At 43.6% G+C, this 13,189-nt stretch overlaps 1 pseudogene; it reads right to left on the bottom strand.

The window, feature by feature from the left end:
* Positions 1-11,629: 11,629 nt before the first annotated feature.
* LOC147456208 (kiwellin-like) lies at positions 11,630-12,162 on the bottom strand (annotated as a pseudogene).
* Between the last annotated feature and the right edge of the window lie 1,027 nt (positions 12,163-13,189).

Below are 13,189 nucleotides of genomic sequence, written 5' to 3'. Positions count from 1 at the left end.
CCCCACACCTCCTCCTCGAGTGCCGCTCCCTAGCCCTTATCCGAGTGGACCTATGCCCGGTTATGTTCCATATCCTGCATCATCCACACATATGCCAAGACCGGTACCCGTCCCTCTCCCACATATGATTCCAAGAGTACCTCCACCGGCCCTGCCTCCTCACATAGGTGACTTGGCAGCGTTTGCTCAAACCATAGGTCGATCTATCGCAGAAAATATGCGTCATGCATCTGATAGAGAGCCTAGAAGTAAGGCAGTCAAAATTGCCAAACTCACGCAAAAATTCAATGGGGACGAAGATGCTAGAAAACACATTGAAGTGTTTGAACAAGTATGTGATTCCTTAGGGGAACGCAACGAACTACATAAGTGCAATGCCTTAAGCTTGACATTAAGTGGGAAGGCTGGAGATTGGTATAGAATCCTAAGGGTGGACGAGAAAACAATCTACCCTACCATTCGAAGGTTGTTTCTAAAGGAGTACATACGAGAAGGTGTGCTTTGGGGTGTAGCATCTCAGCTACAGAAGGCCGAACGTAAGGAAGGAGAGTCAGTAAGGGACTTCATTAGTCATCTAAAGCACTTAAACTCTCGCTGCCCTGTAAATGAGCGCTTCAACAATAACCAACTACTTGATCGATTCATTCGAGGGTTGAGGAATGAAGGAATCTATAACGGACTAGTGATTAGAGGTATCACAACCTGGGAAGATGTCACTGCCAATGCAATCCAATTAGAGGACAACTTGATGATAGCAGGCATGAGGGTGTCTACTGACACGAGATCCACTAGCTCACAAGCCATTGAGTATGAACCCATGAATGCAAAGCCCATTGCCAATGAGCCAAAGGTATTTGAGACATTCTTGACAGACCTCACCAAGGCAATCCAAGAGTCTCTTAAGGATAATCGACCCCCTCAACATAGTCACATGTATCCAAGAAGGGAGCAACAATGGTGTTCCATTTGCTTAGGTCCACATAGCACTAGTGAGTGCCCTACGTTTAGAGTAAAATTTAATGGAACTTGCAACGCATGTGTTAGGTATGGTCACCAAGCTAAGGATTGTTTAATGATCAAACGTATGATGGCAAATAGACCACCTGTAGCCTGGACGGATGCGCCTCGAGCTCCTGTATTGATGCCTGCTCCACCTGTTGAGCAACTACCGCAACACATGGTCCCTAGATCTCAAAATGTTGTACAAGCTACACCGCTACCACCTCCTGTGCTAGGACCGCAGCCCCTGCATCCAAGAGTCGCCCCTATGAACCAAGTGGGTTGCGAGCCATCTAATGCTTATGCAGATGGCTATGAGGAGGAAATAGACACTAGTATTTCCTACGGACTTGATACATTGGAAGAGTGTCCTATATACTACATGGAGGATTGTTGGGGGCAAGTCAAGCCAGTTTATCAAGCTGTTGCTCTCGCATCCAGAGGTCAAAATATCAACACCCAGGCTAGGAGGCCACCTCTTCAATGCTACGAGTGTGGTGGACCACATCGGGCAGCGGAGTGCCCTATTAGGCTGCAAAAGAATGCTGCACAGATGCAAATGAATCAAGGGAGCACGTCTGCAATGTCAATACTCACATGTAATCGTTGTGGCATAGATCACTTGATTGCCCAATGCCCCTATAACCCAAATGCGCCTAAAATCACACCCCTAAATTTGGTCAAAATTGCTAGTGTGACATCGCCAATACCACCCGTCGCACCCGCTTATGCGATTACACGGTCCATGCTTCAAGGGCCAGGCCATATCCTCGACGAGAGAGATACCGCGTCAGTTATCCAAGCAAAGAAAAAGAAGACACGAAGGAAGAGGTTGCAAAATACGGGAAATTCAAAGCCAAGTTCCAAAACAAGCATAGGAACAGGAGATGACCCCGTGTATATGAATGACCTCGAGGATGATTCAGATTCAATCGAGACAATGGAGACTAGAACCAATACCACAAAGGGAAAGACCGACAAAGAAAACCGTAACATGGAACCAAATGAAAACCGAATAAGAGAAAACCATAAAGAGCCTCTGAAAACACCACAAGTGTTTCCAAATCCAATCCAAGACCCCCAAGATAAACCGCAGGGGCAAAAAGGGAAGAATCGTAAAAAGAAGATTGGGACGTACCCAAACCCAGTACACGAGATTGAGCAGGTGAAACATCTAAGAGGTTTAGTGGAGGAAACTCAAGGGAAACTAGAACCTGAACCCATGCATGTCAAAATTCATGACACAGTGTTTCCCACGCAAGTTCATCCACCCCACATGAACCATAGACCGTTAGCCATATCTAGTATCATCCAAGAAGGGAGTGAGGACGGGACATCAGAAAGTGAGCATACACCCTTCTTGTTGGAAAGGATGTTTAACGAAGGAATACCTGATCCCATTGAGGAATATGAGATTCCATCCTCACCAGTTCCTAGTCAAGGACCTACACCCTGCAAAATGCCAATGAATGTTGCCAAACTAGTGGACTTCATGTCTTCTGAGGTCCGAACCACGATCATAGCAAAGCTGTATGGAGATCCTGAGTTATTCCTTGCACTTCGAGCATTCCTTAACGGAGAGCTACGAACGGGATTACCGCAGTTTGCGCAACCAAATAGGCCTGACTCGATTATGATTGATGAGGAAAATCATGTGCAATCACTTGACTTAGATGGACACGAGTCTGTGATCGAGGTACCCATTAACGAATTAGGGCAGTATTTTGAAGGCGACGAGTCTAATGCGACCCTACCCATCACTACCAAGGGATTAACTATAAAGGGAATTCTTGATGGTGGTGCGGGAGTTAGCATCGTTACAAAAGATTGTTGGGAATCCATGGGAAAACCCCGCCTCAGTGTTACTAACATTGTGGTAAAGATGGCAAATGGTACCATAGCCAAACCTATGGGGATGCTCAAGGATCTTAAGATCAAAGTTCTAGGACACAAGGTACGACATACGTTCATTGTAATGGATTTCTCTAAACACCTTATGTCATATGAAATGATTTTAGGACGACCATTCATGAGGGAAGCACAAATGGTTCATGATTGGTCTAAAAATCATGTCTATTTGCAATTCCAAGACTCTGTCCTTAGAGTGGATTTGGTGACTGGTAAGGTACACCCCTTAGGGAGTAAAACCATTATTGATCATCGCTCTGACACCACAGTTCACTCGGCCCCACTACAATATTGTTACACTTGTAAGAAGGATACAGACATTGGCCAAGATTCTCCTTACATGGATGTGTTACCGGGTATGACGGAATCAGACAACGTAGACTGGGTACACCTAGCTGCAACCATAGATACCTGGGGAAATAGAGGAACCACTTGGGTCACACCAGAGGGGGAAGAGGTACCACAAATTGCACCTCTGAACATGATAAGTGCCATACATGCATCTTCTAAGGGCAAGGCAATTGTGGACCAATCTGACAGTGACACCGATAGCTCAATAGAAGACTTTGACCAACACGACTTGGACACTGACTCCCAGAGTGAAACGGATTCTGAATCTCATGAATTAGAGAGTGGAGCAAGTTCAGAGTCAAAACATTCGGAAGGACCGAGCACATCAACCGATGATAGCTCCCCGAGAGTGAAGAGGACACCAACGAGGACTCCTTTAGTGAGCCAGATCTAAATGCAAATCAAAAGCAGGTCTCAAATAAGAAAAAGAAAAACCTTAAGAGGCGTTGATATCGAGCCAATGTACGTGCTAGGATAAAAAAGAAGAGATCCTCAGCAGAATGGCTCAGTTATATAGGGGCATGTGATGCTCATCGAAAATTGGTAGACAATTGGGGTGAATATCTCCAAAATGTTATGTGGTGTAGACCACGACCCCATGACATAGCCCAATTAGAGATCATAGACAAGCCAAAGTTGAGCCGCACTGCAAGGAGGCGTCAAAACCAAGAGTTAGCTCGACAACACAAGAAAGCAGAAATGGAAGCACAAACCAAAGCACAACCAGAATCCACAGACTTGCATCTTGCACCAGAACATTTCAAATCTTACACCACAGGGGAAGCAAAGGTTGTGTACACAAAAGCCCAAAGAATGCCTATCGATGGGAATAATGGAATCTATGATGGTCCGGCAATAGTTAAAGAAATAGAATTAGCTGACCCCGGTGAAGAATCAAAACCTGTTTTTATTGCCCAAGACCTCACAGAAGTTGAAGAGGCGGTCCTCAAAGAGCTTCTCAAGGAATTCAAGGACGTATTCGCTTGGACATACCATGATATGAAAGGTGTTCCACCTTCTGTGGTCCAACATACAATCGCTATGATTAGCACTGCGAAGCCCGTACAACAAAGACCCTACCCGATGAATCCTAAGTACGCAAAGATCATTCAAGAAGAACTAGAAAAGCTTATCAAATGTGGGTTCATATATCCTATTGAACACTCTGAATGGGTGTCTCCAATAGTTATCGTGCCAAAAGAGAATGGGAAACTCAGGGTGTGCGTGGACCTCAAAAAAGTGAATGCAGCTACTAGAAGAGACCATTACCCCCTACCATATTCCGAACATGTACTCGAAAGAGTTGCAGGCAAGGAAGCTTATAGCTTTCTAGATGGGTACTCAGGCTACAACCAAATCACGATAGCGCTAGAGGACCAAGCTAAAACTGCCTTCATCACAGAATTTGGCGTGTTTGCATTTCGTGTGATGGCTTTTGGCTTAACAAATGCCCCTGCTACATTCCAATGATTAATAAACATTGCTTTTAAAGAATATTTGAGAGAGTTTTGTGAAGCTTTCTTAGACGACCTTTGTGTTTACTCTTCTTGGAAAGAACATCTATCATGTTTGCGGAAGGTGTTTGAAAAGTGTAGGTTATATCGTATCTCATTGAACCCGTTCAAATGCCAATTTTGGGTCAAGCATGGAGTTATTTTAGGGCATATAGTATCTAAGAATGGTATCTCGACCGATGAGAGCAAAATTAAAGTGATTCTAGAGTTACCACCACCAACCAATTACAAGGGAGTTCAAAGGTTCATGGGACACGTGGGTTATTATCGACGGTTTATTTTATTTTTCGCGGAGATAGCACGTCCTTTGTACAAGCTTCTCATTGAATTTAAATGGACTGAAGAGTGTGACCAAGCCTATGAACAATTGAAGAAAACACTAGCAAGTGCTCCGATTTTAAGGACACCTAACTGGGATGTCATTTTCCATGTGGATATTGATGCATCAAACTTTGCTATTGGGTGTGTTCTCACTCAACCAGGAGAACATAAATTGGACTATCCCATTAGGTTTGCAAGCCGTCAATTGAACGATGCTGAAAGGAACTACACCACTACAGAGTGAGAAGGTTTGGCAATGGTTTATGCAGTAAAGAAATTTTGCTACTACCTTCTGTGAAACAAGTTTGTATTTTATGTGGATCATCAAGTGTTGTTGTATCTGGTAAACAAGCCATGCTCCAGAGGAAGAATCACACGATGGTTGTTAATTCTTCTGGAGTTTGATTTCACGATTGTAGTGAGACCCGGTAAAAGGCACATCATGGCTGATCATTTGTCTCGCATACCCAATGGTGAAGCCCCTACAGGAGTTGATGATGAATTACCCGATACTTCCCTATTCATAGTTGAGACTATGCCTGAATGGAGTGAGAACATTGTTAACTTTTTAGTTAATGGTTTTCCACCCAAGGAACTTCGTATGGATATCACTCGAAGGCTAGTAAAACAATGTGAACCCTATTGTTTGATTGTCGGAACTCTGTATAGACTAGGCAAGGACGATATTCTTAGGCGTTGTGCCCGCGAGGATGAATATTTGTATATCTTGCAAGAAGCACATATGGCCATAGCAGGAGGACATTTTTCAGGAGACCTGACTGCTAGAAAGGTGCTGCAATCAAGCTATTGGTGGCCAACTTTATTTAAGGATGCATCACTTTTTACAAAAGGATTGATGAGTGCCAACGTTACAAGACCACACAGCGCAAAGACAGAATGCCCTTACATCCTATTAAAGTAACCCAACCATTTGAAAAATGGGTCTTAGACTTTGTAGGTCCAATTAGTCCCGCAGCTCGCAACACTCAATCTCGATATATTCTAGTTGCTACGGACTATGTAACAAAGTGGGCTGAAGCTAAGGCTTCACAAAAAGCTGACGTGAGGACAACAGCTAAGTTTCTTTTTGAGAACATTATCACAAGATTTGGTTGCCCTTTTGAAATTGTTAGTGATAATGGCACCCATTTTATAAATGAGGTAATAAGAGAGCTTACCACGACCTTTATGATATCCCACCATAAGTCTACACCTTATTACCCGCAAGCTAATGGACAAGCCGAGAGCACCAACAAGACTCTAATCTCTATTTTAACCAAGACGGTAGAAGCTCATCGCACTGATTGGGATTTGAAGTTGACATCTGCTCTATGGGCTTATCGTACTGCTTATAAAGTGGCTATTAATTGTACGCCATTCAAAATGGTATACGGCCAAGAAGCGGTTATGCCTTGGGAGTTTGTCATTCCTAGTCTTAGGGTAGCTTCGCAAGAAGGATGGAATGGTAACCCCTTAACCGAGCGTTTGTATATCTTAGAAAAACTAGACGAAGAGAGACAGTTGGCTGTGCAGAATGCTCTTGTGGAAAAGGATAGGAGAAAGAAGTGGTTTGATCGCCATGTGAAGGATAAGGACATCAAAGTTGGTGATAAAGTCCTTATGTATGGAGTACGTAAAGAGAAGAAAAAGTTGAAATATGCTGGTAAAGGACCATATAGAGTATGTGAAATTACTCCACAAGGTACCCTTCGTGTGGAAACTCTTGATGGAGTTGAAACCATTGGATTCCTCAATGGGAGTAAATTCAAAAGATATTATGATCCTTTAAGCCAAGAAGAACTACGGGCCATTCATCAAAAGAAGGCGCCAAAGCACAAACCGAGTTAAACAAGATACAAGCTCAAGCTGAGGCTAAGGAGCGACAACAACGTATAAGACAAAAACAAGAGGCTAACCTTGGAGTCACAAATGCATTCCACGTGGAAATCGAAGAGGATGGGTTGGACTCTGACACACCTCTACGATACCCTATTGAGTTAAATAGTGCCTATGGAAAAGTGCTATATAACGCCTTATTGGACACGGGTGCTAAATATAATCTGCTGTCCTATGGGGTGTGGTTTCAGTTAGGGAAGCCACCTCTATCTGAGAGTATTATCCAAGTCAAGGGTGTCAACTAGAAAAAAACTACGGTTTTTGGAATCTGGCACACTTCTGTCAGTTATGACAATGGAATTGTAGCTCAAGACTTTTTGGTCATGCCTACTGGAACTATGGAGGGTAATATAAACCTAGGCCACACGTGGATGATAGCCACCAAATGCACTATTGATTGGGGGACTGGGGGTGTTACAACGCAAAAACCAACTCTTAGCCCTACCACTCAAGCCATAGTCCCTGAGATATTGCCTAAGGAAATAAAACCCAAGACATTGCATGTCCAGGAGGTTGAACCATACATCCCCATAGCCCAACTCTCTAGAGCTTCAACTGATGTAGTTGAAAGAAAGCTTGAGACACACAAGAACCATCCTAATATAACAGAGAAAACATACAAGTGGGTCCCTAAAGCTTGTAGTGAGCATGGTTGATGCAAAAAAACGGAAACCTCGTAAGAACCGTCCCACTCACTCCAAGAAATGTAAAGAAACGTTGCGTTGGATTCCTAAACGACTATTGGAAGCCCAAGGATACTACGAAGGAAATGATCAAATTTGGGTGCCCAAACGTAAAGTGTACTCTTACCTGTCACCTGGCCCATGTAAACCCAATCCTGTGGCTCCAAAACAAATTGAAAATCGCGGAAAGGAAAAAAATCATGGAATGTTACACACCCGCTCTAGAGCTAGTTTGGGTACCAAAGAAAGAACGATTTGTTCCACCTAGCTCAGGAACAGGGAAATCAAATGAAGCTTCTTGCTCTTCATGTAGCTCCTATACGCAACCTCCACCTACCACTGTACATATCCATACAAGCACGAAAGAGTTTGCACCTCCTGGGGTAAGTTCACCACCTACAACAATGTTGCAAATAAAATCATGGGAGAGTACCTTACCACCCTTGCAACTAGATGAAACGCATAGGGCGGTCGAAAACTATTGGTTAAAACCTTCACATATAACAACTTGGAACAATTGGTTTCAAAAGGTGACGACCTCATTCCAAAAGGTATGATCTACCCAAGGAAGGGGGGAGTGTTTGCTAACATCAATCATTCATTCGCTCCCCTCTCAACCTTCCTCCCTGACCTCTCAATTCCAATCTTAGGGAATGTATATATATAGCCTTATACTCACAAAAAACAAAAATAGTAAAGAGCAAGAGCGACTAGCAACGAGAGAGCACCCTATCAGATCTTACATATAAGTCCAACTTCACCGTGTCAATTCAAGCAACACACAAAAACAACTCTTATGTTTTAAAGGCCTAACCAAATCTATCTGTATTGTCAGAAATGGCTACTTCACCAGAGGCATGCACTTCTATTTTTGATGAAAGGTACCCTTTGTCTTTTCCTCAAGTGTTCTACGTATGCTACCCTATAATTTCTTGCGAATGGGATTTGATAGAGAGCCTTGCATGTGAGAGAAATTTTGAGGAGTTAGAGTGGCTGATACGTCTATGGCTAACTAGTGATCCCTACCCAGTAGCGAATGTGTCTCCAGTGGCACATGTTTATTCTTTTGCACAAGATGAGTATCCACACACTACCCTATAATTTCTTTGCGAATGGGATTTGATAGAGAGCCTTGCATGTGAAGAAATTTTGAGGAGTTAGAGTGGCTGATACGTCTATGGCTAACTATGATCCCTACCCAGTAGCGAATGTGTCTCCAGTGGCACATGTTTATTCTTTTGCACAAGATGATATCCCACACATCGCGAGGTTCTGATTAGCATGCTTGCACAAGAGGATGATGAAGAGAACTAATAGAGACCGAGGAAGACTATGGCCTCACGGACAATGATTTTTTATTATCTAGATGATGAGATAGAGGCATAGCCTTAGGTGGCCACCCGGTTTATATAATATCCTCTTTTCCTTGATTCTAAAAGGGGTGACAGATAGGTAGTTAGGGTCTAGATTGTGTTTTTGAGTTTGTTTTTTAGGATTTTAATTTTTCACATTGACATGCCTCCTTAGAGGTATAGTGCCATTTTTTGATGTGTTAGGTAGGACTTTTATGGATCTCCATCCACATGGCTGAGGACATCTGCTTCAACGAAATGAGCCACTCCATACCTCCAGTGTACTACTTTCCATGATTCATGTTGGGATATGTGTAATTGCTAATAATGATTTTTCATGCTTTGTTTGAGTGCAATAGTTTATTATATGTTATCTGCCATTATAGATGTATAAATTTGTCTTGCTTAAGTTGATTGAACTCCAGTTTAATCTTATGGATGAGCCTGGAGATTAAGAACCGTGACTTTAGGTTAACTCATTTACTTGACCACTAGGCCTAGCTAATAAAATTATCCGAGTTTTTGAGACCTTAGGAATGTTTTAGGCAGAAAGGCTTGCTCACTTAAACAACAAAAAACACTATGCGAATACCAGGAAATGGAAGCAAAAAAAAAAAAACAACATAAGTGCCACAAATGAAAAATCTTACGCTGGAAGAGAAATCTTGCTTGAATTGGTACTTCACTCACATGTATTGTCTATGACTAGAGCCCTAGAGGTTCCCAGTGTGGCGCTTTTCCTTGAGAAGCAAAAAATCCCGGACATACAAAATAAGCACACACGTCACATGATTGTGACCCAAAGTAAAAAAGTATTAAAAAAAAAGAAAAATAATAAAAATTAAAAGACTTCCATTGAGCTTACAGTTAACATTTCAAGCTTTTGTTTGCATTGTGAGAGCGAGTTGGCTAATCAAAGTTGAAAAGCATAATTAGGGAATCTTGCATTAGATAATCTTCTTAGCTTAGCTAGTACTAGAGTAGTTTTTTAACCTTATCATAGCTAACTAATGATAGACTCACCCATAAGCTCAAAACTCTTGATTAATTAATTTACTCAAAGTGCAAATTTATTTGTCCTTAATGGCAGTCTAACATTTCATAAATCTTGCATTTACTCATTTCCACATGTACTTTACATTCCCCTCATGATTTATGGCAATATAATTCCCTTGCTAAAACAGTGACTTTGCCTTGCAGATTCAAATCTAGATGCTCTACAACATGGATATACCAAGCTTCAACTCAATAGCTTCCGAGGACGAAATCTACATCAGGAAGGAGGCAATGTTAACCCTCGTGGCTCACGAACACCCTATCGCCTACGACGGACACCGTAACCGTATTATTTATTTATGTAGAGTCAGGCACCGGGCTTGTCAGTCCAATAGGGAAAGGTAGAGTGATCGCCGATGAGAGGCACATCTAACACGAACATGCTAGGGTTAGTTGGCTAAGCATGGGCGCCCAAGTGTGAATGGGTGAGCTCACATAAAAGCCAATTAAACCTAAAATTGAGTCATTCTCTCATTGTGCAATAGAAGCTGCTCTTGCTCCATCTCCACCTTCTCCTTCACCATCTCCTTGTGTGTGCGAGTGTGAGAGAGAGAGAGTGTGTGAGAGTGTGTGTGCGATCGAGCGTTGCGGCGGCACGACGGCGGCGAGGCGGTTGAGCGCGGCGTAGCGGCGTCTCCCTCTTCTTCGCGGCGCGGGAATCCTTCATTTGCAACTACGCAGGATAGTGAGTGACACACCGTTCTTCCTTGTGAGCTTGTCTGTTGTATGACTGTGTGCTAGAGCTTTGTGGCTCGCACACACGGCGCGTAGCAAGTCCCTACCTTGACAATAACACATGTCATTGGGGAGGGGGGGGGTTGGTGGGAAGGGGATCCATGGATGGGAAGTCCATACGCAGTTATCGAGGCGATCTGCACCTTCTTTGTTAAAACTAAACCCGCCAGGGGCCCTGTCCGGTTCAGTCCTACGCCAGTCCAGGTTTTGCGTTTATAACATTAGTTAAAATGGCTATGCTTTCAAACGTGCGCGGGCGGGCGTAGTGGCTAGCTCATGCTTTAAAAAGCATTGGCGTGCGAGGTCATTGGTTCCATTCCAAGCTCCTCACCGGTGCCCATTTTTTGGGCACTCCCACCTACCTCGAGATGCCCGCCGCACTTCTTCGCCGTCAATCCCTTACCCACTCTCCGTGTCACTTAGTGTCGTGGAATTTTCGACAACTTTGGAGAGATTTACCCTTGAGATTAGGGAGACCTATAATCCCTCAATGCATAATGAGAGTGAAAATCCATTTGCAAACCAGGTGTGCTTTTCTTCCCATAATATAACTTCGAGCTAGGTGTGTTGTAAATAAACACGTGAGCACTTCTAGGAGGGGTGGTTGTTTAATAATGTGCTATAGAAATTAAAGCTGAGCAAAATCATTACATAAATGTATTGCTTTTCGCAATGTACCCATAGTTGAGTTTACTCGAGTTTGCGCTGTAATTTTATTGAAGGCTTGTTATGAGAATTAGGATGAGAATTTTCTTCCCTCCAAAATTATGCAATTAATCGAAAACATTTCGTGCTAAGCAAAATATGCATTCGATCAATCGTGCCAAGTGACGTCCATAAAGCCTAGCTGTCATCGTTTTTGGAGACTCCCAGGGCCTTCCACACGCATCGGAGACGTCGACGATATTGTTGGGGCAGGGAGGCTGGCCGGCGTGGTCGATCGCACCCGTTTCGCGAGTCGCACTCGTCCACCACCCTGGCAGTGGTGCTCCGCCATTCCATGGATGTGGATAGTCTTCCCGCATCGGCTGCCCTGATTGTACCACCCCGTCGACAGCGCCGCCACTCTCTCTGTATCTTTGTGAAACTTTCCGTCGCATTCCGACGGAGCTCCGCCGTCCCCGCCCGGTGAGAAGTCGTTCACGGTCAGGATGGCCGCCGTCTTTCTCGTCACCGGTGGCGAGCAGTCGGTCTTGTGGCAGCTATTCGTGTTGCAGCAGTCGCCCGAATTCTCTGAATTTGCGTGGCACGTCTTCTCACCCATCACGGGCACACATGCAGCTTGCAGCAGTGCCACCACCATAATCAATGTACCCAGCATCGCCATTGCGCCCATGATATAAAGGATCAAGCTCGCTCTCTCTCTCTCTCTCTCTCTCTCTCTCTCTCTCTCTCTCTCTCTCTGTGTGTGTGTGTGTGTGTGTGTGTGCGCCTCCCTTCCCGCGTCCGCAGTTCTAACTTTATAACTCGCCGTGTGACACATCATATGAATCTTACGATACAATAAAGGTACAAAAGAATCCGGATGATTTTTCCAAGGTCACTCACTGCATAACTGTGTAGGTGATTCTTCCAAGGCTATCTTTCTCTCTCTCTCTCTCTCCTCTCTTCTCTCTCTCCTCTCTCTCTCTCTCTCTCTCTCTCTGTGCATAACTATGTGATGATTCTTCCAAGGTTCCGTGGGCCACTTTTCTGTGGAACAAAATTATAATTGACGTGCACTCCTGGACTCTTTCTCTTTCTCTCTCTTCAGTGTTCGGGGAAAAAAAAAATCCAAACATATAAAATTCCTTTCCTTGAATTGGCCAAGAGGAAATTTGACACAGGTTAATTTTTCGGGTTTTTGCACTATTTTTCTCTATTTTGGGGCAAAATTTCTCCTTTTCCCCTTGCACTCAATCTGCAATTTTGAAATTAAAAACCATGACACATTTTTCCTAAGCTCTCTTGCCCTCGCTCTCTCTCTCTCTCTCTCTCTCTCTCTCTCTCTCTCTCTCTCTCTCACACACACACACACACACACACACACACACAACTTTTTCCCTCATTTCGAGTAGCAACGCAATATTTATGAGAATATCTTGGGGATTGTTTCTTTTTTGGCAATACCTTCACCAACAAGTGGAGTTCGAAAAATGGATTAAGGGTTTGAGAGTGCTAAGTTGGCATCAATTCCTATCGAGCTTTCCAATAGCTCAATAATGGTAAATCCGTAGGCAGGTCTAAAAACACTCTATTATTAGGACCATAGTTCTCGATGGTGTCCCTCAATTCCTGTAAACAGGTATGCCAATCGAGATAATAACCACTCTCACTTACCCTATTGCAATGAATAAAGCCAACCTTTTATAGATTAGAGGAGTGCATCTCTTCT

The sequence above is a fragment of the Adiantum capillus-veneris genome, chromosome 6 (assembly GCF_014529385.1).
Source record: "Adiantum capillus-veneris isolate H3 chromosome 6, ASM1452938v2, whole genome shotgun sequence".
Lineage (NCBI taxonomy): Eukaryota > Viridiplantae > Streptophyta > Polypodiopsida > Polypodiales > Pteridaceae > Adiantum > Adiantum capillus-veneris.
The sequence above is the reverse complement of the archived record's forward strand: the minus strand, read 5'-3'. Positions and strand labels throughout refer to the sequence as shown.